The sequence below is a fragment of the Protopterus annectens genome, chromosome 8.part1, assembly GCF_019279795.1.
Source record: "Protopterus annectens isolate FY-2018-M chromosome 8.part1, PAN1.0, whole genome shotgun sequence".
In the NCBI taxonomy this organism is placed as follows: Eukaryota; Metazoa; Chordata; order Ceratodontiformes; family Protopteridae; genus Protopterus; species Protopterus annectens.
In genome coordinates, this window is record NC_056742.1 from 169,763,588 (window position 1) to 169,784,918 (window position 21,331).

The window sequence follows — 21,331 nt, forward strand, 5'->3', positions numbered from 1 at the left end:
GCGGAGGTATCCAAAGAGAAGGACGTTCGTCTAGAGTAACTGTCTGGATGCTAGCTGGTACCAGATCAGGGAACAGGAATAAGATCCAAACAGGAGAGAGACAGAGAGGTGGGCTCTCTTGGACAAGAAAAGGCCCTCTCCACTACCTTGAAAGCAGATGGACTGCGAGAATCTGTAACCAGCCACATCAGGGCCAAAACCTCTGAAGCAGCCAACCCTAGACCCTTCCCTGATCCGTGTCTCAAGGAAGAAGCCAGACCTGAGCTGTCTAGTGCTGAGGCTCCAAGGAGTAAGGAAGGCTCCGACAACATCAGAGTCAACCATGATCCCCCAGGTCCGACACTGACTCGAAGGCTCTGGGACTCATCCTGATCTGAAGGAAAAAAACTAGTCAGGGAAAGTGTTGGAGTGGAAGACCTGGCCGTCTTCAGATCCGACACTGAATCTCTCATGACTCTCGAATCTGAGGGCTCCAAAACCACAGAACAGATTGCAGAAGGAGATATGACTACATGGGAAGTGGAAGGAAGGCTCATGGATCCAATGGGAGACAGAGATGGAATATCCTCCATCTGGATCTGAGCTCTGTGGAACTTCCACATCATCCTATCCACGTCAGCTTCGGAAAGACTTCTGGAGCATCTCACAGAAGTGGTAGTGGACTCAGGCCTTGAGTCTCTTCTTGGTGTAGTTTGAGGAAAAGGGGAATGGAGCCGAAGGGATACTGGATCAATTGTGAACCCAGGTGAGTGGAATAGTGGAGACTTGGATATAGACGTTAGGTCCAAAGTCTGAGTATCAAAAGACTGCTCAGGAGTTTTCGCCAGTATTACAGATGGAGCTGATGGTTTAGGATCCGGCAGTTTCTTTTTAGGATCCAAACAGGTCCAATGCAAAGTTCTTCAGATCTTCTTAGGGGGCTCCGAAGAAGCCACAGAGGAAGAAGAAGAATCTTTTGGAGATGGAGTAGAAGACATCTTTTTAAGTTTCGAAGAGGCCTTCAGGTGTTTACTGGGGGGTTCAGCCCAGAAACAGAAGAGGAAGATGAGGGCAGCAATCTTTTTTAAAATTAAAAGTTATATACTCATCATAACTTGGCATCTGTGTTGTCCATATTCATTCTTCCTCAACACATGGGTTCAGACCTCAGATTCGACTTGGCCACATACTCTTGACTTTAGATCTAACTCTCAAGCTTCTCCATCTATCCACAATACCTCAGTCCATTCCCCAATACCTCAGATTGAGTCTGTTACCATAAGTACCCTATAGCTAGACAGAAACGGGACAGCTGAAAGAAAAAAAGGGCTCAAACCCAGACCTATATGTTCCAATTGCTGTCCAACATGTTTCTCTGAAGATTTAAGGGCAGGGGATGGATGGGAAAGAAGCTGAAGAAGAATGAAAATGGACAACATAGATGACTAGTTATGGTGAGTACATAACTTTTAAATCTGATGTTGTCCTTTTCATTCTTCCTCAACACATGGGCCAGAGTCTCCAGCTATGTTGATCCAGGGTGGCCCTCATAGAATGATATTTTGGAGTACCACCAAGCCAACGGCGGCCCTACTTCTGGATATAAGGTTCAATTTGTGATGAGTAACAAAAGTATGATCACCGGACCATGCGACAGCTGCACAATCATCAGCAATAGATGCTCTTGACCAAAAGGCAGAAGTAGCAGCCATGGATCTAATTGAGTGAGCTTTGGCTGGTTGAGGTAGGGAAATGCCCTGCTGAAAACAGACCCAAGAAATACAGTCTGAAATCCACTTTGCTAAGGTAACTTTGGAACTGCACAACCCAATCTGTTTGGTGAAAAGGAAGCAAATAACTGATCTGACTTTCTTATTTGCTTTATCCTGTGTAAATAAAAATGTAATTGTCTGTGCACATCACAGAGATGTAGCATACATTCTCCTTTGTTTGAAAATTTTGGAAAGACAGGTAAATGAATGGAGTGGTTAATGTTTCATTCAGACGCTGCTTTAAGTAAAAAATAAGGGTTTGTTCACCAGCTAACCCTGTCTTTATGGAAAATAATGTAAAGGTTTTTTTGAAAAAAGATCCTGGAGTTCAGAAATTCTCCTTGCAGAAGTAATAGCTACTAAGAAAACTGTTTCCATTAAATAAACTTTAGGTTATTTTTTTTGCTAAAAGTTCAAAAAGTTTCTGAGTTAGACCTTGTAGCACAACCGTCAGATCCCAGAGAAGTGAGGGATCCTTTACTGGTGGTCTAAGGAGGAAAATGCCTTTTAGAAATGCTTTGCATAACTTGGAAGATGCTAAGGAATAACTTTTATCACCAGTATGAAAATTGGAAATGGCTGCTAATTGCAGTTTAATTGTAGAAAAGCTAGCTCCTTCTTTAAAAAGAGTACTCAAAAATTTGAGTACTGCAGAAACTGGAGCAAAAAAAGTGTCAACATTGGTTTTCAATGCCCAAAGTGAGAATCTTTTCCACTTGCCCCTATCAACCTTTTGCAAGGACAAAATTATGGAATGTACTAGGGAAAGAGGCCTGGGCTGTCTGATCATTATTGGAAGTGGAGAAACCATGCAGTTAGCTGGAGGGCATGACTATTGGGATGGTTGACTCCTGAGGGGTGTGAGAGGAGATCTGGAAATGGTTCCTGTATCCATGAAGGATAATGAAGGTGAGACCATACCTGTCAAGCCCAGAAAGGGGCAATGAGGATGACTGAGCTCTCTGCCTGCTTGCTTTCTGTAGAAATTTGAGAATCAAGGGGAGTGGGGGATAAGCATAAGGATGACTGGCAGGCCAAACATGGAGTAGAGCATCTCTTGGTGATTCCCTCTAAGGGGCGATAAGGGCAAAATACCTGCTGCACTTGTTGTTGCTGGGGGAAGCAAAGAGGTCTCAGCAAGGTAGGCCCCAACAACTAAAAATTTCTTCTGCCACAGACTGCTTGAGAGACCACTCATGTGGCATTAAAATGTATCTGCTTAATTTGTCGGCTAACACAATGGATTTTCCCTGGTATGTGTGTTGCAACTAGAAAGCAGTTTGAAGAGATCATCCATTCCCACACTATCATGGCCTCTCTGCAGAGGGGGTAAGATCGAGTTCCTCCTTGTTCGCTGATGTACCTAGAGGAAGAGCATCTTGAAATGCTTGCAACACCAATAGGACTGCTGTCATCTGTAGAACACTGATATGCCGATTGGTCTCTTGGAGGGACCACATGTCTTGGACTGTTCTGCCCAGGAAATGACCCCCCCCCCCCCCAGCTGTGAGGCATCGGTGGTCACTGTGGCCATTGAAGGCAGTAGAACAAATGGCCAGCCTTTGTAAATTTCAGTAAGTTTGATTGGAAAGGATAGGGGTTGTCAACGAACGGACCACTGAACAGATAGAGTCCACTGAAGAACATGCATAAAGTATCGAGCAAAGTGAAACAATACAATGGCTGGTGCCATGGATTTTAGCTTTTGAAGAACTAACCTGGCTGAAGGAGATGGATGGAAAATAATCCTTTTGGACTTGAGACCTGAGAGTGGATATGAGATGAACTGGTAGTGATGCTATTTGTATTGTTGTGCCCAGATGTGCACCAATGAACTCCAGGCTCTGAACTGGTATCAAGTTTGACTTGGCATAATTTATTGTTATCCCCAATGACTGGCAAATCTGGAGCAAATAGTCCCTGGAGTATAGAAATAGATGCTTGGAGGGGGCGGTTAGGAGCCAGTTGTCCAGATATGGAAAAACTCAGAATCTCTTGAGTCTCAGGCGAGCAGCTACCACTGCCGTGCATTTGGTAAACACCCTGGGGGTGTGGTGAGTCCAAAAGGCACGGCTGTAAACTGGAAATGACTGGCTACTGCCAAAAGTGTAAATGTCTTCTGGATCACCTATTTGGATGTGATAGTACAGATCCTGAAGATCTATAGGGCACATCTAATCGTCCTTGCGAAGAAATGGCAGAATGGACTGAACCATGACAATCTGGACCTTTGACTTTTTTACATACTGATTCAATTTGCTCAAATCCAGAATTGGTCTGAGGTCTCCTGTCTTTTAGGGCATTAAAAAAAACGTAAGTTCTGAATCCTATTTGGTCTGGTGGGACCTTTTGGATGACTCTTTTGCAGAACTGCATTTGAATTTCTTGTGCTGCTGCTTTTCTCTGACTGAGTGGAACATCAGGAAGCTTTTCCTTTTGCAAATAGGAAGCTGGAAAAAATGGAATGGAATAGCCTCTGGATATTAGTCTTAGCACCCAGCAATATTCTGTTATATTTGCCCAGGTGTCCAGGTGCAAGGATAATTATCCCCAGAATGGCTCCAGCCATAGAGCCCAAAAAAAATCACATTCTTCTGCAAAGTCAGTCTCATCAGAGACCATTCTAGCTGCCCTTACCATCTGCCCCTTCACTACAGCTCTTTTTTAGTGGTAAGGATGACAGCTAGCAAAGATGTTTACCAATAGAGGTTATCCTTTATCTTTGGTGGCTAATATTACTTCAGAGGTGACCTATAAGCATCAAACAGGTCACTTTAAACCACTTTGTCGAGTAACATCAATCAAATTGGGGAAGACACTGACAATCAACACCATCTTAACACAAAGGATGGTGAACAAAACTTCAAAATTAGTTTTTTGTGTACCTATAGCTTAGATCATTTTCAAATAAGGGAGATGTTAAACAAAAACTGGGCTCTAATAATTGAGGACAGCGGGCTACTCAGAATGTTTGGGGACAAACCTAAAATAACTTATAGAAAAGGAGCCAATCTTAAAGCAATACTTGAAAGTAAGAACAGTGTTGTATATGGTAGGAACCACGGTATGTTTAGATGCGGGTCATGCCAACAGTGTAGGCATGTAAGCACTGATTCCCAGGTTAATATTAGAGGAAAGACATACAAAATCAATGGCAAGTATAACTGTGAGACAAAGGGAGTGGTCTATTCAGCCTGTTGTGACAGATGCGCTGCTTTTTACATAGGGAAAACTGAAAGGAAGATTAAGCAGCGCATTTATGAGCATCAGTATGCCATTAGTAAGAAAGATACAACTAACGCCCTGGCCAGACATATCACTGAGTTCCCTGAACACAGGTTCAAATTTGCTATATTAAAACATGTAAGAATTGACCAGAGAGGCAATTACAATTAGAAATGGAAGAGGTTTTTTGGCAAATTAGAACAGCAGCCTACATTTTTCCAGGGCTTAATGAACACGTCTGTGTAAGATGTATACTCAAATACCTTGCCCTAAGAAGGTAGCCTTTTTGGGTTTGGATTGAAGTATTGCCATTATTAGCATATTCAAAACTGTGTTTCTTGTAAAATAATATATTTACTCTACATTACTTGAATAATTGTAAACAGTATGAAAGCTATTATTATTCATTTTATAGTAAGGTATTTCTTGCATGTAGTATTAACATTTATATGTCCCTTTTATTAGGGTAGTAGTTAAGGTGGTATTTATCCTATTCTGGTTTATTTATTTTATTTCACTTATAGGCACATTCAGGCTTTTGTTTAATAGACTGGTTATGCTTTTAGTTGGTTCATTTATACGATTTAGTCAATGGCTCTTTCAGTTTATAGTATAATGAGCCACATATTTATGAGAAAGTTTTAAGTATATAATTTCATAGCAATAATAGTAATTATATACACATATATATCATTTTTTATTGAAGTGATTTAGCTCACTGCATACAGGGATGTATTTAGTTGACTTGCTGTATTATTGTCTTGCATATATTTGGAAGTGTGTTTTTCACGCTTCCCTTTTAAGAATTGCACAATGTAATTGGCTTTTTAATTGAATGATTGGTTTAATTTTTTCTTATAAAAAGCTGCTTAATTGCTTTGTACCTTGTCTGAAGAAGGAGAGGCATTGACCACTCCGAAAACGCTAATAAAACAGTTTATGTTTTTATTTTTTGTCACTGCTCAGTCTGACTCTTGCTTCTTTGTTTTATCAACTGCTAGGAAACTAGTTGGAACTCACTGTCCCTGTGGAGTAAGCCTGATCGACTCAGAGCTTGGAACCATCGAGGGGATGGGAACTGGATCCAAAGAATGACAAGGCTGTTCTCTAGAGAGAGAGAAAAAGCCCTTTCCATGATCCTGAAGGCAGACAGACTCTGAGAAGCCACGACCAACTGCACCGGAGCTGAAGCTTCCAGTACAGGCAGATCATGACTCCTCTGAAATGTGTGCCATGAGGATGGCACAGGACCCAAACTGTCCAGAGCTTAGACTCCAAGGGGCAGGGGCAGCTCAGATAACATCAGAGTTGATCCCGGCCCTATGGACCCGATGCCAGCACTTAGGTTCTGGGGCCCATTCTGATTCAAAGGTATTGGAGCGGAACTAGTCAGGGATGTCATCAAAGTCAAAGATATCTTCTTAGGATCTTACTCCAGACCTCTCTGGATTTTTGGATCCTGGGGCTCTGAAACAGGGTCAGATCAAAGAAGGAGAGAAAATAAATATGAGACATAGTTGGAAGGCTCAGGGATCCAATAGAGGGCGGAGCCAGTATGACCCTTATTCTTTATCTGAACTCTGAGAAATTTTCACATCATCCTATCCACATCTGCTTCTGATAAACTTCTGAAGGACATGGAAGATGGAGTTAATTGTTCAGCAAATACTCTAGTGTGTGAACTCTATAAGAGGTGCAAGGCTTTGGTTCCAAGGAAGTCGCCACAGGGCTAGACAATATATTTATCAGATCTGAAGATTGGTTCTTTGGATCCGACAACTTCAAATCTGAGGTTTTTCAGGTCTTAGCTTGTGGCGCAGATGAAGTGTTAGGGGGACTTTGGCTGGAAGCATTTTCTGTACTCCAATGGAGCAGACATAGAAGATTTGGCAGGGGTTTGAGCCAGAGAAGATGAAGTTGTAGCAGCAGGAAGTAGGCCTTCAAGATTAATTTGTTGTGTCAGAAAGCCAGAGACCATGGATTAAAGGTGGAATAGATGCTGCAGTCAATATCCAAGTGGCCGGCTCCGAGACAGTAAATGCACTCCTTGTGGACACCCGAATTAGGAATTGTATACCCACAATACCCACAAAAAGTATATTTCTTGAACTCTGACGGTTTTTCAGATATGGCAGGAAGAAACTAGAAGAAAAATAAGAGTTTTTTTTTTGTTTTTTGTAGAAAGGAATATGGAGAAAAAGAAAATTACCAACTATGGTAATTTAGAAAAATTACCATGTTTAACGGGTAATAGGGAAAAGCAATACAAACTATAGTATGAAATAACTACTATAAAAACAGTATAAAGCCTAATGCGAAAGCTAATAGGGAGGATAGGAAAGTCAAATAAGAATAGTCTAGAAGAATCTTTTAGAAAAAAAAATATGCAAAAAATTCACAAGACTTCACTAATTTCTCGCTTGAGAGAGGAACCTGTGTATGTGCATGATAGGGCAAACAAATCTAAGGTATTGGGTGGGGATGCACTGAGGCATTCTGAGTAGAGGAAGGAGCTTGAGAGTTGGATCCAAAGTCTAGAGTACACGGCCGAGTCGGATCCGAGGATTAAATCCGAACCCACCTGTTGATGAAAAATGAAAAGGACAACATCCAGATTCAGTTTGTCTCTTCTGTCTGCTACTGTCCTAGAATTAAAGGTGGCACAAACTGAACAATTTGTGGGAAGGTGTGCCACTCGTAGACAATAAACACACTCTCTGTGGGTATCAGAATTTGGGATTTTGTGCCGACAGGAAGAGCATTTCTTAAAGTCAGTCAGCTACTCGGACATAACTAGCTAATAGGAAAAAAGTGAAAGAAGGTTTATATATATATATATATATATATATATATATATATATATATATATATATATATATATACCTACATACATACACACACACACATATATGGTATGACCCTGACCCTGAGTAGCATCCTGCTCTCACCAAGAATGATGCCACAGTATAAAGAAAAAAATATCATTTTCAACAATTGGCTAAGTTTCTGGTGTCATTCAAAGGGGATTCAGTATCTGTCCAATTGGGAAGACATGCTCGACAAGCCATGTTGCTTCGCAAAAGATGGCTTGCACCTGTCACTCTTAGGCTTTCAAATACTGGTCAAGGCTTTTGCCGCCTCCATAGTGCCTTTTTTAGGCAAGGCTCAAAAGAGAAACCCACCACCGTAAATAGCACAAGTAACCAAAAACTGAGTGTAACGGGACTCAACGCCAGAAGTCTAAACCTCAAAATGCATGCACTCAAGGCACTGCTCAGTATGGAGAACATTGATATCTGTGCAGTAACAGAAACCTGGTTTAAGGCTCCAGAGAGCACCCCAGCACTGCCAGGCTATAACTGATACAATACTTCTCGGCCACAGAACCCGGAACGAAACACAAAAGGCGGGGGTGTATCCATATTCATCAAGGATACCCACACTTCCAAGTTAGTGGCACAGCATGATGCTTCAGAGATCATCCATGTGCCAACTAACAATGGGCAAAACTGCAATTCAAATTGTAGCTTGCTACAGATCACCCACCATGACCCACAAAGCCCATTCCGCGTTTCTGGAGACACAGGAAAATATGAAGGTCCTACCAAACACCATAATATTGGGTGATTTCAATTACCCAAAAATTAACTGGGAGAACTACTCAAGTACTAACTCCCTTGCCCAATGCTTCCTAGAATTAATACACTTGAATGCCCTGGATATACTGATCAACACCCCCACTAGAGGTGACAACATATTGGACCTGGTCATCACCAACATTGGCTACTGGTGTTCCACACCGGAGGTCAACCCCTCGCTAGTTAGATCAGACCATAGACTAATCACTCTGGATATTCACATTCTGCCCCCACCCCCAATCAAGGAAACCACCATGAAAAACTTTTCAAAAGCAAACTTCACGTTACTTAAGACCGAGGTGGAAAGGTACACAGCCCCCATGCTAAGGACAACGCTGTCCAAGCTGCTGAATCCCTTACAAAGGCACTCTATGAGCACCTGCAAGAATGCATGGATTGTGCAATCCCAAGCAAAATCAAGACTCACTCCTCCAAGAAAAGGAAACCAGTCTGGTGGACCCCTGCCATAAACAAGCTATACAATAGAAGGAAGAAACTAGTACAGAAAAGAGTAAAATCTCAAGAAGGAAAGACATCCCTCATAAAATCATCCAAGGCTAGCTTCGAAAGAAAAATTGCCAAGGATTCCAAAGATAACCACAAAGCGTTCTTTAGTTATGTCAAGAAACTAAGCGGAAACTCTCAGATCTGCTCTGAGTTAGTGCAGGATGGCACAAAATACACTGAACCGACTGATATTGCCAATATTTTGGCAGACAGGTTTAGTCAAACTTCACCCCCATCTCAACCCCTAAAGGGCTCATAACCATACCAGAAGAATGTAAAGACCCGGCAATCACTGACATACAGGTTAAAACAGCCCTATCCAAAGCCAAACACACAGCTTCAACGGGACCGGACGTTGTCCCAGGCTGTGTCTTACACAAGCTCCAAAATGAACTAACCCTTCACCTAAACACACTGTTCAAACTCAGCCTCTCTACAAGCTATGTACCCATAGAGTGGCGCACAGCAACAGTTATCCTGCTCTACAAAGGTGGAGCCACAATGGACCCTGGGAACTATCGCCCTACAAGCCTGACTAGCCTGGTCTGCAAGGCTATGGAGCGCATCATCATGGAACTCATTAACAGAGACAATGGGAACCTCCAAACATTTGACCCTACCCAGTTTGGCTTTGTTAAGGGCAGATCATGCCTTCGAAACCTGGTGGACTTCTTTGAGACAGTTACCAAGGCTTTAGAAGAGGGAAAGGAGGTCCACACAGCCTACCTAGATTTTGCAAAGTCTTTCGACACCATTCCCCATTCTGGTATTATAGACAAGCGCACCAGCCTGAACATAAATCCCTACATCACGAGATGGGTTGCCAATTGGCTCACGGATAGAACCTACACGGTGAGAGTTGCAGGCTCTAGGTCCGACTCTAAACCAGTTACAAGTGGCTCAGTCCTGGGACCCCTCCTGTTCAGTATATACTTCTCAGAGGTACAGGCAAGCACAGGAGGACTATGGCTGACCAAGTTCACAGACGACTGCAAGCTGGGGGCCATAACTGACTCTCCAGCTGATACAGACATCCTCCAGAAGGGTCTCACTGAGACAGATACCTGGTGTCAAAATCATGGCCTCAAGCTAAATGCCAAACAGTGCATAGTCATCCCCTTTGGAAAAAACAAAGTACCCGTGAACTCCCTAAATACAGAAAATGTAATAAGGGATCTGGGGACCCAAGTAGATAGTAATCGCTCCTTTGATAATCATATTGCCAAGGTGGTTAGAAAATCCTTCTTTGTGGCCCACCTAATCACAAAAGGGTTCACATCTAGAATAAAAGAGGTTGTTGTACCCCTCTACTCATCACTCATCAGACCCATCATAGAGTACAATATCCCATTTGGGATGTACCTTACAAGACACCTGCAACAGCTGGAAAGACCACAGAAGTACCTCACCAAGAGGATTACTGGCCTCAGACAGATGCCCTATGCAGCCCGACTGAAGAAACTCCAGCTGTACTTGGTTGCATACCGCTTACTCAGAGGTGATCTCTGCCTGACATACAAGGCCATGTCCAACCCAGAATTGATCGACATGCTCCACCTAAAAAAAAAAACAAATCCCCGAGCGCCACACTCTCTAGGGATGTAAACCTCACCACAACGATAACTAGGATGTGCTGGAGGGATAGATTCCTGTTCCAGAGACTCCCCATGCTTTGGAACAGGATTCCAATCTACATTAGGCAGAGCCCCTCACTAACACTCTTCAAAAGAAACCTTGACGAGTGGTTGGGAAACAGAAAATTTACCCCAAGGATCACTGCAGTGGCTCAGCTGGACAGAGGCACAGGGAACTAATCTAAGGGGGTGGCGAAAGCCAACACATTCTGGTTAGGCTTATCTATGCCCTCGGGCAGATAGCCTAGTAATTAGCTATGAACCTATATATTTGTGTGTGTGTGTGTGTGTGTGTGTGTGTGTGTGTGTGTGTGTGTATATATATATATATATATATATATATATATATATATATATATATATATGGTAAAATTAGCAGAAAAGTACTCACAAAATTGTGAGATGGCGGTAAACAAGATCTGAGGTACTGTAGGCTAGCTGGGGCATTATGGGTAAAGGGAAGAGCTCTAGAGTTGGATCCATAAGTCTTAGATATGTGGCGAGTCAGATCCATGTCTGGATCCGGAACCCATATGTTGAGGAAGAATGAAAAAGACAATATCAGATCTATTGGCTTTCTGGCAAATCATTCAGGACTGAAGTCAGAAAATAATGACAGACATTTGAGTTTTAGACTTCACACTCTTCAGAAAGTTCTCTCTAAGTTTATAAAAGCAATATTTAACAATTCTCACTATTTTTGAGTCTTGTCCCCCCAAAATTTATGGCTTTGTCCAAATTCCTTGTGTTAAGAAGTATGACCATACAGAGGGCACTACGTTTCTCAGTTTTAACCACAAATACAATACCGGCATTATAATGGCTGAATGCAGTGAACAGCGATTGAGATAAGCCAACAGCACCCCTTAACACTTGAGCCTGGGGTAGCTGTCCCCTTAATTTTATACATACATATCTATATATATATATATATATCTATATATATATATATATATATATATATATATATATATATATATATATATATATATATGTATATATGGTTTACCTTTGAATAGATGAAAATCAACTATCCGAATGGCCCTTTGTGTGAACCGGAATGACTAAAGCCATCATTCCAAACTGCACCAATGTTCGAAAATCAGCAAATCAAAAACCAGATTCTCTGATTTTCGAACTAAACTTACGAATACAGATCGTAATGTGGGGGGCTGCACCCCCATCCCCCCTACTTTATTATTCTAACTCCGAGGTCACACTACAGTGTGGAAAGGGTCCACTTCCCGATCCCCACTATAGTGCACTCCGCACCCACATTGCCGAATCTGCAGTGAATGAATGTCAATGTGCATTCGCTCATTGCACATTCGATCCATTTATATTTAGCTATCTGAAATCTTGAAAACTTACTTCTGAACAATGTACTTTCAACTATTCAAAGGTAATCCATATAACTATATATATGGGTCCACTTCACATGACTGAAACTCAAAATACTGAATTTCATTTGACTGAGACCACAACACCTAATTTTCAAAATGCTGAAAACTCATTTGACTGAATCTCATTATACTGAATGCTTACAATCCTGAATTTTAAACCATAGACATCCACAATTACAACACCAACGACTAACTCTTTCCAAAACTTAAAAACTACTTACTTACCCCTCTTAACAGAAACTGGATAATATAAATCCAAATTATGTGTCTGGGGGGGGCTGCACCCCCCCCAACTATACATACATACATATATATATATATATATATATATATATATATATATATATATATATATACACACACACACACACACACACACACACACACATATATATACACATATATACACACACACACTCTAACTCCAGGATTGCACTACAGTGGCAAAAAGGGCATACACCTTTTACTTACCTTATACTACTTTGCACACTGCCACTACTGTCAGGTGCACATGAAACATTCACCATGTTACTTAGGATACTTCCCATCAAAACGTAGAGAGACATACCCACATTTACAAACACTACAACGCTTTCTACACTACTACTGGTATACTGACAGTCGCCACTTTAAGTTACAGTAATGTGTTTTTATCACAAGCAAGTCACAGGGGAAGGGAAAAACACATCACATCTATAGCTTAAAATTCAATATTTTGAAATTCAGGATTGTAAGCTTTCAGTATAATGAGATTCAGTCACATGAGTTTTCAGTATTTTGAAAATTAGTTATTGTGGTCTCAGTCAAATGAAATTCAGTATTTTGAGTTTCAGTAATGTGAATGTGCATTTATATAGTGGAAAATGAGTATGTGCATTAACATACACTCTGAAAGAGTGTTAAAATCAACTGCTAAATCAGTTAGAAGCTGCCGAAGGCAAAGGTCCTGGTCAAAGGTCAAAATTTAGTAGCACAGCATGCAACAGTGTATGCTTTTACCTGGACTCTCTGGATCAGTCTTCCATCTGCTCTAAACTGTTTAAGCAGCTGATAACTGGCCAAGGGTTGAGCATTTTCGGTTCTCAGCTGTTTCAATTGTTTAGTAGTAAAGCGGTGATCCAGTGGGTCTAGTTTAGAGGTCTAGTTGAAGTATGCACTTATTTGTGTCTAAACTTTGACCACAGTCTTTACTTCCAGGACACCTGAGGTGTGTTTCAGAGCATGCTGATGCATTCTCACCTTTCAGCTCTTTGTCTAACTACCCAGTGTATTGTGTTGTGAAGAGAAAAGCACTCCTGTTATTTCCTCTGTATGTGCTCCATAGTGAGCCCAGGTTGTGGGCAAAAAAGGTCCGAGGACTAGGTCACTGATCTGGTTAAAAACAGGAAACATATTAAAATAACCAATATTAATAAATATAAAAGTGTAGTTGCCCTCCCTCAGTTTTTACATACATATATTTACAAAGATGCAGCTGTTCTACATCAACACAGCCACATATACCTTCTTTGCTGATTGATCTGCACCCCTCTATTCCAAGTTTGTAGTGGAAAGTGGTACATTTAGTATACTTCAGGTAAGTAAATGTTAACCTTCCTTAAAACCAAGTTGTACACAGTGATTTGCTAATGCACTGTCTTAAACATAATGGTAGGTGGTGGTGGTGCAGTGGTTAGCGTTGTCGCCTCACAGCAAGAGGTTCTCCCATTCGATTCTCGGCTGGAGTGCCTTCTGTGTCTGCATGTCCGCCTCACTGTCGAGTGACGTTAAAGACATGCAGGTAGGTGTGTGCGTGAATGGGTGTGCCTTCTTTGAAGGTTGGGCACCGGGCTGGCAACTCGGCACCGTAAAAATCCACTGTCAATAATTAGCGGACTGGAGTTCCGCTGTGGCGACTCCTAATCGGGAAAAGACGAAAGACAATTATTACAGTCTTAAACATAATGAACAGTATCTGTTTCTCTGCATTTTCCTTTACTTAGTTTTTTTTCAAAATCCTTAGGAATGAATCATTTGCCTCCCCAAACTACCACTATGCTTTGTCATTCTTCTGTAAAAGCAAGCAAAGATATTTTTTAAACAAGAAACATCTTTATTAAATTATCATGTATGACATAGGCCACGTTACATTTATAAAATGACAATAAACCAGAGCAACACAACTGTAGCTGCAAACATTATACATTCCAAACCGTGGCGACACAACTATAGCTGCAAACATTATATATCACTTTTAACATATCCAGTCATTCTCAGTCAACCATTACATAGCTCATTCAAATCCTGCCTTCTTTTAAACCTCGTTCCTCCTCTGCATGTATTGATCCCACAGTTCCCATTTGTATTCCTATGTAATTTGCTCCTACCCTTTTCTAAAGATCCCAGTTCCAGTTGTTTTAACTCTTGTTACTATCTTCTAGTAAAGTTGGTTTACACTAAGCAAGGCATATTGACCATTATATACGGCCTTATAATGTGAGTTTACTCAGTTTAATATGCTTCACTGTGAACCAGAGGCCTTCATGTACTTTTGGCACACTAATTAACTACAGCGATTTGGCTGAAAACGATTAATGCAATACATTTCACTTTTGACATTGTATACATATAAGACACCTGTATAGGAGAATCTGACAGAAGCATTTTAGCTTGCTTCAAACAGTGAAAGGTGAAGCACGGAAAGAGAAGGAAATAATTGGAAATACAATCACATAAGAGGCATCTATCTGGTTTGAAAATCTTTATAAAGTTAATTCACAACATTTTTCAATATGTCAAAAAACATCTCACAAAAATTAAACATGCTCACACACTGGATTTTTGAGTACTACAGAAGTGAAATAAACTTGTAAGCATGAAAAGCAAAAAGCAGCCATCACAGGTGTTTTATTTTTTCCTTATCCCTTCTAAATCAAAGAAGCTGCATGACATCTGATCTACAGCTGCAAACATCATTCTTGGAAACACAGAAATGTTCCTTCAAATATTAATTTTTGCTGAACATTTGCAAGTGGAAATGAGCATGTGACAGTTTACAGCAATCTTGACTTCACTAACAGCTCATTTAAACTTATTTCACTGCAACTTGCACAGCTGCAAATGATTCGACTTGGCAGATTTATTTCTAGCACTGTTTCACCCTCCCTTATGGCCAACTTGCTCATTTCATAAAGCTATACCATTTTCCTCTAAAAAACTGGCTTGATTTCAAAAGATAAGGATATATAGATTTTGTTACCACCTAATTACCAGATAATATTTCACATCATGTAATGCAAGCAGGGATTTTTACAAGCTTTTCTATTGCTTCCTTTCATTTCATTTGCCATAAATTTAATAATGTTAAAGCAAATCTATGTTGTGTGACACTGTAAGCCCTTGTGTTTAGCTGTGATAATGTTTTCACTGCAAGTCTTGGCTTGCCTTACCCTCCAGTCACAAGGGTATCTGCAATGGAAACATATTTGGAAAAAGAAACATTACCAGCAGTCACCAAAATGTTTGCAGAATCATAAAACAAAAGACTAATTGTGTGGGCTGTTTTTCTGTAAACGACATGATATTACCAGCATATGGTGCACGAGTATCAAATACAAAAAAGTCTTGAATAATTCACCAGCAGTATTAAAACAAGCAGTTACACTAAGCTTTAGAAAACAAAAAGGCATTTCACAGAAACATTTTTCAGTACAAAACATTATCATTAATGTCTCAGATAAATTAGCCAGCAGTAGAAATTATGGGAATTAAGCATTTCTTACAGTCTCCCAAAACCTCTTTATTAGGGTTTATATTTAAGAGCAAGTATAATTGTCAATCTTTTTTTTTCCTTCTAAGTGTTTCCTTTAATTGAATTTTCAACCAAGAATGGTTTAGATGAATTACTATTATGCTCTAACTATAGTATTTTTCCTTCTATGATTTTATGGGTAATGACTGCATTGAATTCTCTAATTTCTCATTGTGAAACAATTGAATTTCGTCTAGCGGCCTTTAATTGCATAGTTTCACCTGCTAGAATAAATGCACATTCTTCTAAGCAAGACACTGAAGTTGTTGAATGACAAATCAATAGGGGTCATGCCATTCTGATTTAATCAATTATTATTCCATCTTAAGCCAAAATCAATGTCTAGCCTGGAGTACTGTACTGGGAAGAAAGCTGTAGTTATTACAGAACCTGAACAGAAATTAGGGTACATTAACTACTGGGAAGTGCAAAACTAATTTCCTCAGGACACATGTTCAACAAATTGGACTCTTAAAAAACCTTACCTGTACCCATAATTTGACTGTTGTTCCCACTTCAGGGACACATTATGCCAGACAGACTTCAAATGACTGAGTTATCTGGCAGAAAATAGCAGGTATTGAGAGTCAAAGGTTAAGCATACAGCATTTGGTTTGATTAGACAACATCCATTTCCTAGAAAAGAAATACCATTTGACCTCTCTTTTGTACACACATTTGACAGGTCAATTCCCAGACAAGTACAACTATAGTATGAAAGTAAAAAATACCAGAATGGTGAAATGATATGCAGCATGCAAAAATACATGTGGTGAAACAGACACCAGAAAACCAGACCCCCCCTCCCCCAGTAAGACAGCCAGACTTTGCTTCTCTATCTTACTCTCTCCAGTCCAGCAGTCCAGTTCTTCTAGCAACTGAGCTGCTAACTGAACTCTGGTCATCTGGGCCACAGTTTGGGCTTCACCCTTCAATGATACATAGCTGGGGAGCATAACCATATTCAAATGAGTAGCCTGTAATGCATTTATGCTTCCAGACTTCCAAACATCCATTTCCTAGAGAAGAAATACCATTTGCTTCTCTATCTTACTCTCTCCAGTCCAGCAGTCCAGTTCTTCTAGCAACTGAGCTGCTAACTGAACTCTGGTCATCTGGGCCACAGTTTGGGCTTCACCCTTCAATGATACATAGCTGGGGAGCATAACCATATTCAAATGAGTAGCCTGTAATGCATTTATGCTTCCAGACTTCTAAACATCCATTTCCTAGAGAAGAAATACCATTTGACCTCTCTTTTGTACACACATTTGACAGGTCAATTTCCAGACAAGTACAACTATAGTATGAAAGTAAAAAATGCCAGAATGGTGAATACAGAAATGATATGCAGCATGCAAAAATGCATGTGGTGAAACAGACACCAGAAAACCAGCCCCCCCCCTCCCCCAGTAAGACAGCCAGACTTTGCTTCTCTATCTTACTCTCTCCAGTCCAGCAGTCCAGTTCTTCTAGCAACTGAGCTGCTAACCGAACTCTGGTCATCTGGGCCACAGTTTGGGCTTCACCCTTCAATGATACATAGCTGGGGAGCATAACCATATTCAAATGAGTAGCCTGTAATGCATTTATGCTTCCAGACTTCCAAAGATTCTTCTATACATCCAATGGCTGTATCACAGTTTGTAATACAGTTGTACTTTAACATTGTTTGAAACTGAAAAAATATAACTTCCTTCTAGGCATGCAACTTGCTCTTCTTTCGGCGTTTCCCGGTTAGGGGTCGCCACAGTGGATCACCTGTCCGCTCATGATTGGCAGTAGAGTTTTATGGTTTCGAGTTGCCAGCCCGACGCCCAACCTTTCACAGAAGGCACACACATGCACGCACTCACACCTAGGGCCAATTTAGAGTGTCCAATCCACCTACAGCATGTCTTTGGGATGTGGGAGGAAATCGGAGGAAACCCACGCGACCACAGGGAGGACATGCAGACTCCACACAGAAGGCACCCCAGCTGAGGATCGAACCAGAGAACCTGTTGCTGTGAGGTGGCAATGCTAACCGCTGTACGACCGTGGCTGCCCTCCTTCTAGGCATACAACAATGTAGCCAATTAAGGCATGAAAGAGTATATTTCCATGCACTGCCCAAGTACTGACGGTCAATTCTGCTGAAAATTCTTTCTTGTGACCATCCTCCTCATATTACTGCCTACATATATTTTGGTTGTCTAGACTACAACGAAGTAGACATTTATTTTTTATATCCTTTTTTGGATCTTCACACCTGAACATCTATCCCATCCCACTGCCTCACTATCATATTTGTTCCCCCTATGTCAGCTGCACATAGCTACTACTACTGAAGACAAGAATCAAGCACTGCTGAGTGTTCATCCTCAGCAGCTCTGCCCTTTTTTTTTTTTTTTTACTGTAAATTTTCTCTGGCCTATCCTTGCTTTTTTACGTTACATGTGCAAAGGAGGCATGCTGGGTTGTATTACCACTCCAGTGTTGCACAGACTTCCTACACACAATGTTCCCAAAGCACATGCTTCAGAAGCAGACTCTCATCATTACTATGCATCTCTCTCACAGTGGAAACGCTCCAAACCCTCCATTCATAAAATTAAAGCAGATTTTCAGTCACTCTTTCCTACCTATCCCAGCTGGAACTGTGACATCTCAGCCACTATTTAAATCTGGGTCACCGATAGTATAGTGTTTTTCAACCTTTTTACACTTGGGGATGGTTGAAAATAGGAGAATTATTTCAGAGATCACCAAGGCAGAAGGCAGAAATAAAAAACATTATTTTTAAGGAACCAATTAAAATAATCATTGTTTCAGCATTGTACGCCAAAGGATATGAAGTCTGAAACTTCAGTCCTTTTTATGAGGAACAGACCAAATATATGGGGCAAAAATCTGGACACTTGAGAGTTATGCTACCTACCTTGCACACACAAACACATACCCGCACACCTACCCCATAGCTCTCAACCTAAAAGGGACAAATACAGAAAAAAATCAGGGACACTTTTCATACATTACTATTATTAACTTAAGACACTGACAAAATAATAGAACATGAGTGAATATGCATTTTTCTAAAGTAAAAGAAGTCTGTAACTCCAATTATTGTCATTCTTTATTAAGTGTAATTCATCACCTTTTCTTCAAAAGTCACCACTTTTAGGTGGGAATAAGAGGGACAGAGCTAAAAGTTCAGTAAAAATCAGAGACAGTTGGAGAAGTATGTGCCTGCCTATCTCCCCCCCTCTTACACATACATACATACACACACACATACCTACCTCCCTCTTACACACACAAACACACACACCTACCTCCCTCCCTCTTAAACACACACACACACACGCCATACCTCTCAACCTCTTAGCACAAAAAATCTGGGCAAAGCCAAAAATAAAGGTGGGACAAAGCCCCCCAATACAGGGACAAACTTTAAATACTGCTCTCACAAACTTATAAAGTGGATAGAATAAAAGGTACGGTGTTATTGTGAATTTTCTGAAGGATTTGAAGTCTGAAACTCAAATGCCACTCATTATTTAGTGAATTCTGTCCTCACAGATTTGCCACAATAAACCCCAAAAAAACACAAATTTTATGAGGAACAGACTAAAAATACGAGGCAAAAATCTGGACATTTTGCGAAAATCTGGGCAATTGAGAGACACCTCCCTCCCTCTTTTTACACGCACACACATACACACACACCTACCTGCCTACTTCTTACACACACACACCTATCTACTTACTACTTAAACACACACACACACACACACACCTATGTGCGTGGTCCACATTTCAAACATAAAACACAGAAGATGAAAACAGGTCTCACACAGCTATTGATTCTGTGTGACCGGATGCAAAGGGCATTCTTCTTGAAGAAGAACTCCCTTAAAAAAAATAAATTTTTTTTAAATTAAAAAATAAGTTTCACAGCCAGCGGGGGCCCTCCTCTATCCACTGGGCCCTAGTCCTTCCCTGATCTGCAGGAAATTTTTGCCGGACCAAACCCAGTCCACTGACCAGCAGTTGAAAAACACTGGTATATACAGTCATATTATGTCTGTGACAATAAACAGCTGTACAGGCTTATTTCTAAACTGGCTATATTGATACTGTTAAGCCATATTTATTCACCACCTTACTGTCATCTTTAACACTAAAAACATCTATACTGTTAGGAGCCATCATATTTTTTTCTTCTTGCCAATAAGGTCGGATTAACAAGTCTTTAGTTTCTTGGTTCTTATCTAAAGTGAAGTAAAATTACACCATCCAATTTGCCTAATGTCTGATAAAACTGGGACTGCACATTATCACCAGCAAGCATCTCAGTCCTTGCAAAATGATGAAACTAGACTGTATTGGGTATTACTATTCTGTGAACGGCATCCACTCTTCTAAGAAAGGAATGATACGGACTTCCTATCAAAAGTTCTTCTTTTCTTTTTATTAGGACCCTCCCTATTTAGCATTCCTGTTTCTTTTAAATATCTGTCAAGAAACCTCCAATATGAAAGCCTTAGTTTGCTCCCTTTTGCCCATTTTTCTTTACTGATTGCTGAATGTAGTTATCCATCCATCCATCCATTTTCAGTAATCTCTTAATTCAGCTAAAGAAAATGGGGAGCTACAGCATATCCTCACAGGCAAAAGGTACAAAGCAGAAACCAGTCTGTCAGTGCACTTGAAATGCACATACATACTCATACAAATACAACCACCTGGACCACTACAGATCACTAACAATTTAACTAACAACACATGTTTGGGATACTGAAGGAACATGGACACCTTGATGAAAAACTAATTTGGGTGCAGTAATGACAATTAAAATCCACAAAGATTCTCAGCTGGGAAAATGAAGTGGAAATTAAAATCTTTCACTTGTTCTGCTTAACTTGAATATTTCTTTATCCTGCTTCTTCCAACCTTTGCTATACTGCACTAACTGTTATCTTTTTTATACAATACTTTTCACTCTCTTCTGAGAACAATATAGAAAAAGCTTTCTGCTGCTGATCAGTGGGCTATTCTGCTACTTCAGCTGTATAACAGTGATTCCTAGGTAATCATTTTAAAAAAGATCACATGCCTTAGCCTAAAAATCTTCAAGGTATGGGTCATTACATTTCTTCTCAAGCTTAGATGTCTAAGAGTATATATAGCATGATATTAGATGCTGCTAGGGTATAATATTCCCATCTGTCACAGCTGAACTACAAATTAGTAAGCATTTAGTTATAGTATAACTCCAATTAAGTGATTTACTTAACAATTCTCCAGGTGGACCTTAAAAAGGGGCACTTATATCTAGTGGGATTTGCTGGTTAACAAAAAATTAAACAAAGCACAATGATCAAAACAGAAGGACAGGTTC

At 40.4% G+C, this 21,331-nt stretch overlaps 1 protein-coding gene across 1 annotated transcript in view; it reads right to left on the bottom strand.

The window, feature by feature from the left end:
- Nucleotides 1-21,331, bottom strand: part of LOC122810112 (WW domain-containing oxidoreductase-like) — a 340,274-nt gene that overhangs the window by 59,442 nt on the left and 259,501 nt on the right. The gene's annotated exons all lie outside the window — the stretch shown is intronic.